This window comes from Lipotes vexillifer, unplaced genomic scaffold, assembly GCF_000442215.2.
Source record: "Lipotes vexillifer unplaced genomic scaffold, Lipotes_vexillifer_v1.1 scaffold560, whole genome shotgun sequence".
In the NCBI taxonomy this organism is placed as follows: Eukaryota; Metazoa; Chordata; class Mammalia; order Artiodactyla; family Lipotidae; genus Lipotes; species Lipotes vexillifer.
Window position 1 is genome coordinate 1,089,089 of NW_006792210.1, and position 6,203 is coordinate 1,095,291.

A 6,203-nucleotide genomic window follows, 5' to 3' on the forward strand; every position below is an offset into this window, starting at 1 on the left:
CAGCCCCGCCATGGCTCCCACTTCCCTAAGGACCCCCAAAGGTGCAAAGCTCTTCAATCAGCTAAATCTCGCCTCGCCTTCCCGGCTGGCTCAGCCCTGGCTCTTCCGCCCCTTCCTGATCCCATCTGGAACACTTTCTTCTCTGCCCTCAAGAACCCTAGTCTTTTGCCAAAACACAACACTAGAGGCTCAGCCTTTCCCCGGAATGTTCTCTCCACCGCCTTAACTGTAACTTGGCTTTGCCCTGACGACCCTCTCTAGAAGAGGCCGCTCATTTGCTTCTCCCTTCCCCTCTCGTGGAACACACTGACCCTCCTGGTCACCAGGGCTGACAAACCTCAGTCATCTTGACTCCACCTCCCCCCCCTTCCTCCCACTTCTTCCTTCCCCCCTCTACTCCCCCTTCAAGGATCACTAAATCCTGCTGATTTTATCACTTCTCCTACTTCTTCCGCCTTATCTCCATCGTCACTGCCTCAGCTAAGCCACTGTTGTCTCTCTCCAGAACCATACAGCTATATGTTACCCAGTTACCTGGTCTCCAGGCACCCAACACCTGGTCCATCCTATATATTGTTTCCATGTGTTTCCCGCTGTGAGAGGCACTGGGAATAGACAGGAACACACAGCCCCTGCCTTCTTGGTTCATATTCAGAATGGGTATGAAATATTGCCCCTTTCTTCACTGTAATCTGTGATAGACCCTTCTAGAATACTTTTTTTTTACTAGATCTCTCCTTAACTTTTATGAATCATTTATACATCAGACGCTTTCCAAATATTACCTTCTTTGACCCCCACGAGAACTCCACAAGGTCGGTACAACTATTTATTATCCTCATTTCACAGATGAGGAAAACAAGATCTCGCTACTTGCTTCGGTTCACAATGCAAGCCAGTGACAGAGGGCAGAGTCAAGCCCAGGTCTGACTCTTGAGCCTGGGCTCTGGCTCCCACATTTTAAGGAGGACACTGAAACCTTGGAAAGGAGCCCAGACAAGATGATCGTGATGGTGAAGCATCTTGAAACCAAGTCACATGAGGAAGGAAGGAAAGAAATGAAGGCTCTTTGGCTTTGGGAAGAGTGCATTTTAAAATGCCATGGTGGCTGTCTCCAAATATTTGAAGTGTTGCCATGTGAAAGAGGAAGCAAACATATTCTGTGCGGCTCCAAATGGCAGAGCTAGGCCTAGCCTAGTGGTGGAACTTACAGAGAACAAACTTCAGCGCAAGAGCCGTTTCTAACCCAGCCCTCTGATGGGCGGAGAGCGGTTAAGGAGAAGCTAGGCATCGTTTGTCAGGGCCTGTACGGGGGACATTCCTGCCTTGAGTAGGCAAGTGGTCTAGATCTGCGTTTCTGTGCACATCAAAGTCACCTTGGGTTGTTTTTAAAATTACAGATGCCTGGCCCCAGCCCAGACTTATCGAAACAGAATCTTAGGGGTAGAGACCGTTAGTGTGAGAATTACAAACCAGGAAACGTCTGTACGGAGGTTCACTCAAATCCTCAAAAGAAGAAATACAAATGGCTAATCAACATATGCCAACCTGGTCAACTTCAAGACTAAACAGAGGAATGCAAATTAGAACGGTGATATGCCATTTACTGCCTACCAGATTGCAAAGGTTAACAAATACTAATTAACCGGTGTTGGCATGGGAGGGGGCAAAAGGAACACTCACACTTTCTGGTGATGGAGGCAAATGTCAATAACTTTCTGCAGAGCAATTTAACAGCAGGTTTAGAGGAAATGTTAATGCTAAAAATGTGTCTAATGTTTGAGCAAAGCAATTCCAATGCTAGAAATTTATCCTAGAGGGGCAATCTAGCATGTTTGCAAATGCCTGCTCAAAGATGTTCATTCAAATTCATGTTTAGGGGCTTCCCTGGTGGCGCAGTGCTTGAGAGTCCGCCTGCCGTTGCAGGAGGCGCGGGTTCGTGCCCCGTTTCGGGAGGATCCCACATGCCGCGGAGCGGCTGGGCCCGTGGGCCGTGGCCGCTGAGCCTGCGCGTCCGGAGCCTGTGCTCCGCAAATGGGAGAGGCCACAACAGTGAGAGGCCCGCATAACGCAAGAAAAAAAAAAAAAAAAAAAAAAAAAAAAAAAAATTCATGTTTATACCAGAGCTGTCCTGAAGAACTTTCTGCAGTGGTGGAAATGTTGTCTCTGGGCTGTCCTATGCGGGCCAGCCAAGAGGCACACATGGCTCTTGAGCACTTGTGGCAAGGGCAATTTAGGAGCTGATTTTTAAAGTTTTTAAATTAATTTTAGTTTTTTAATTAATTACGTAAATGTAAATAGCCACAGGTGGCTAGTAGCTACTGTACTGGAGAGCTCATGTTTATAACTCATCAAAATTAGAACTTCTCAAGACATCAAACAATAAAGGATGATTAACCTATGGTCCACCCGCAGTGGAACTTTTGGCAGCCGTTAAACATGATTATGTAGATTTGTATCACTGACGTGAAGAGATGTTCATAAGATATAGGTAAGTGAAATAATTATTTACAAGTTTGTATGATAAATTTGTTTAACATGCTCGGCTTGGAAAACAAATTCTATTCAGTACTATTTGGTGCTTCAAAGAGGGCTGGGCAAGGAGGCCTCTCCGGCTTCACAGCAACCTCTGCACTGGGCTGGCTGACAGATCCTTCCTTCTCCAAACCTGGAGGAGCCAATGGGAGCAGTAAGACCATTTCATGCTTACTCGCCCACACTCTGGGTCAGTGCATGCAGAGCCCAGCTAAGTCTCTGAACTGCAGACTCGCGGGCAAAGCCCGTTGCAACTGGCTTTATTCTACCGTGTAAGTTGTTTTGTCCTCAATTAAGTACTTTCCACAAATTCCCCTGGGAAGAGGGAGCAGGGGAGCGGATTCATTTTCAGGCCTTCCCTAAATGCAAACCTAAGGAACACTCCTTGCAGTGGTGGTAGTGTTGGGGGCGGGGGGAGGTGTCAACAGCTGCAGACCCTGTTCGGCCATTCTCAGCTCTTGGAGAGCTTTTCTCCACTGGCTTTGTTATATGCCATCTGGCCAGGCGCCAGCCAGGGGACCATGCATGCATCTCCCTGCCTCAAGGGGCTACAACCCGTAATACCTAGCAACTCTTTCCTGATCCTCTGGCGCACAAGGAATTGAGGGTAAATTCAGCAGCAGCAAGCCAACAGTATTTAAACACCTACTAGGCGACCTTCCCAGGCTGACACAAGGACTCCTCCCAAGGGCAGCCAGAATACAACAGGTTTATCAAATGCCTTTGTTCCCCCAGAGGCACAAAGAGCTACATCCTGAATTATAACAAAAACAGCGTTGAAACTCTGCATTTTAAAATGTGTGTATATGTAAATACTTCTCGGTTAATCACAGATGCTCTCAGGTTATAATATTCCTCCCCAAGTCTCTCTTGAGAAATCTCTGCCAGTGGTTAATTCTGTAATTATCCCTTTGCCTGGGTTAAAACTGTCTTTCATTAAAAAAAAAAAAAAAAAAATGCAGCAACAAAAACGGTGTCTCTTTCTCTATCTGCTTCATTATACAGTTAATAGATTTGAGGAAGTACTGATAACTGAATGAAGGTTTGAATACACAACTACATGCTATATATAGCCCAGGCCTTCTGAATTTTTCAAACAGTGAACAAAACTGAATGATGTTAGCAACATGCCAAAAAGGGTATAATTGTTAAAAAAAGAAACCACCTAAACAGGAAATTCTGTATATTTGTTCAGCTTGGTGGGTTTTCCAAGTTCTAGTGAAAGATACACCACAGGAAAGCTTGCTCTGCGGCAGGAATGACTCCATATCGAAATCTAATGAAAATGCGACTCCATATTGAAGCCCTAACTTGAATTGTCGTGGGTTTACAGCAGCAAGTGTAAATCCTACCTCAGCTGTCCCTAATAAACATTTTGGGTCTTAAATCAGAAAAGAATCAGACGTTATGATGGCAGCTGCAATGTGGTCCACTCGCTCTCCAGCCACCCATGGGCTTTGCTAACTTTGGTTAACGAGCTCTTGGTGTCAGAAAAGCAGGGGCCAAGAAAGAGAGCCATTTAGGAGTACACTCCATTTAAGACTCTTTCCTTATCTCTTAATTGACTGGACTGCTTCAAAACAGCATTCACTAAGGTGCTATGAATAAGCTAAAACTGATTTATGTACATAATCTGGGTGTCCTCTTGACAAACACATACACACAGACCCAACCCAGGTTGGAACTAATGGAAACAAATGAAGATAAAGTCATCACACTCATTCATAATTTTAGGGCATCTAGGATTGTGCCTTGCACGTTGCAGGGGCTCAACAGATATAGATCTAGATTCCTAGAATCGGTTCTCCCCACCTCCCAAAATCTCAGTGTGGACCACATTCCAGAGTAGTAAATAAATATCATTCCTGTGCCTTGCCTGGTAAAAAAAATCTGTGGCCTTGGTCCCAAGTAAGCTAGGTTGGCGGTATCTCTCCGAAGAGTCTCCTCCCACTAACAGTTTTTTGTGCCAGAGTCAATGGTTAGGAAGGCACCTGTGCTACCCCAAATTCTTTTTCAAACCCCAAACCCTGGGCAAGAATGCTACTGTCAACTTTACGTTGCTGGGGGTGGCAGGTCATATGCTGGTCAAAATCCCAGTGGAGGTTTGCTGAGTCCCATTTATTCTCTTGAGACCATCTGTCCAATTCACAGGCTCCCGTCACACGATGTGATAGAGGGCCAGCCACCCCTGCTTAAGCGAGGTTTTCTTTCTTCCTGAATTTAGGAAAGCATTTCCTATGCTAGGGAGACTGAATCACTTGTTAACAATCCCCCAAGATGAGAGCCCTGGTATAAATTCCCTACCCACAGCTTGCCTTCCTCTCTTAACTGGCTGTGCTGACAATCGAGGTTCCGATCTAACCCCAACAGGACCTCATTCTAAAACCAGTGAGACACACAATGAGCCAAGTCCATTACAACAACATTAAAGGTCTGGGGTTTTAGCTCTGCTAAACAGCAGGATTAAACTTCCAAGGGTGCAGCTACGATAGAGAGATTTCTTTAAAGTCATTTGGCTTTGCACAGTTGTAGCTATTAGGGATCAGATCTTTATCTCAAAGGTACATATTTTACCTTTGATCCTCCTCCAGAACTCCCACTAATGTCAACTTTCTCCACTGCTGGGATCAGGCCCCTGGCCTCCCTTTAATGTTGGTTTTATCGCAGATTCTACAAGATCAACAGAAAAATTACAAGGAAAAGCTGTGAAGCTCCCTTCCGATGATAAGTTGTTTTAACAAAAAGAGCTCACTCTTAATGGTGAAATTTAAACACAGCAGACGACTCGCTGTAAGGTAGAGGGCATGGAGAGAGACAAAAACGAACAAACAAAAAAACCAAAGCAACAAAACAAATGCTAATTAACCAGTCTGATTGCTCATTTAGGTTTTGACTACTGGTCCAGGAAATTGGCAACGAGTGTCTTGAAAACAGGAGAAGGGGCAAGTGCTCGTTAGTACCCTCCGCTGCGCTCCAGAGTCAGACAATCAGAATGAGGCTGAGGGTGCGATGGAAAGGCTCCCAGGAGGTCAGCGCGCTTTCCAATGCCCATCCCCCAGCCGTGAGCGGTGGGGCTCTGAGCCCAGGTCCTCCATCCCTGGACTGGCGCACACCGTCTTCCCCCAAACCCCCATGGCCCCATCTCCTTGCCTCTGGAGCGCTCTCGGGTCGCAGGGGACACCCTCGCCCTGCGGCTGCAGACCCCGCGCCCACACGCCCCGGAAACCCGTTGTCTCCAATCCCCTCCCTCCGCGGCAGCAGCGGTGGCGGCAGCGGCGGCAGCAGCACCCCTTCTACACCCATCACCACCCTCTCCCCAGTAGCAGGAGGAAGTCGCTGTGCTTCCTCTGTTCTCACCGCCCGCCGGAGCTTGGGCGCCCGGGGCTTTTTGGGTGGGGTTCTTTTTTTGTGTACACGGTGTGTGTGTGTGTGTGCGCGCGCGTGTGTGTATGTGCAAAACGGGCATCGCATCCTTCCGCCTAGGCTGCCTCAGGTGCGGGCAGCATGGACTCTGGATCTCGTCGCGCCCGGGTCGCCGGCTCTTTGTGCCGGGTCTAGGGCAGCGCGGGGTCCGCTCTCGAACTCACACCCCCGGCCGGCGCCCCAGTTCCGAGCCCCCGACGGCCCGTCGGCGTCCAGCCCGTGCGGGGCAGCCGGGCAGCCGCGGC

The 6,203-nt window shown here is 47.9% G+C and overlaps 1 protein-coding gene across 1 annotated transcript in view; it reads right to left on the reverse strand.

Annotated features, from left to right (window-relative positions):
• The window catches only part of DOCK11 (dedicator of cytokinesis 11), a 199,299-nt gene that overhangs the window by 192,710 nt on the left and 386 nt on the right, over positions 1-6,203 (reverse strand). The gene's annotated exons all lie outside the window — the stretch shown is intronic.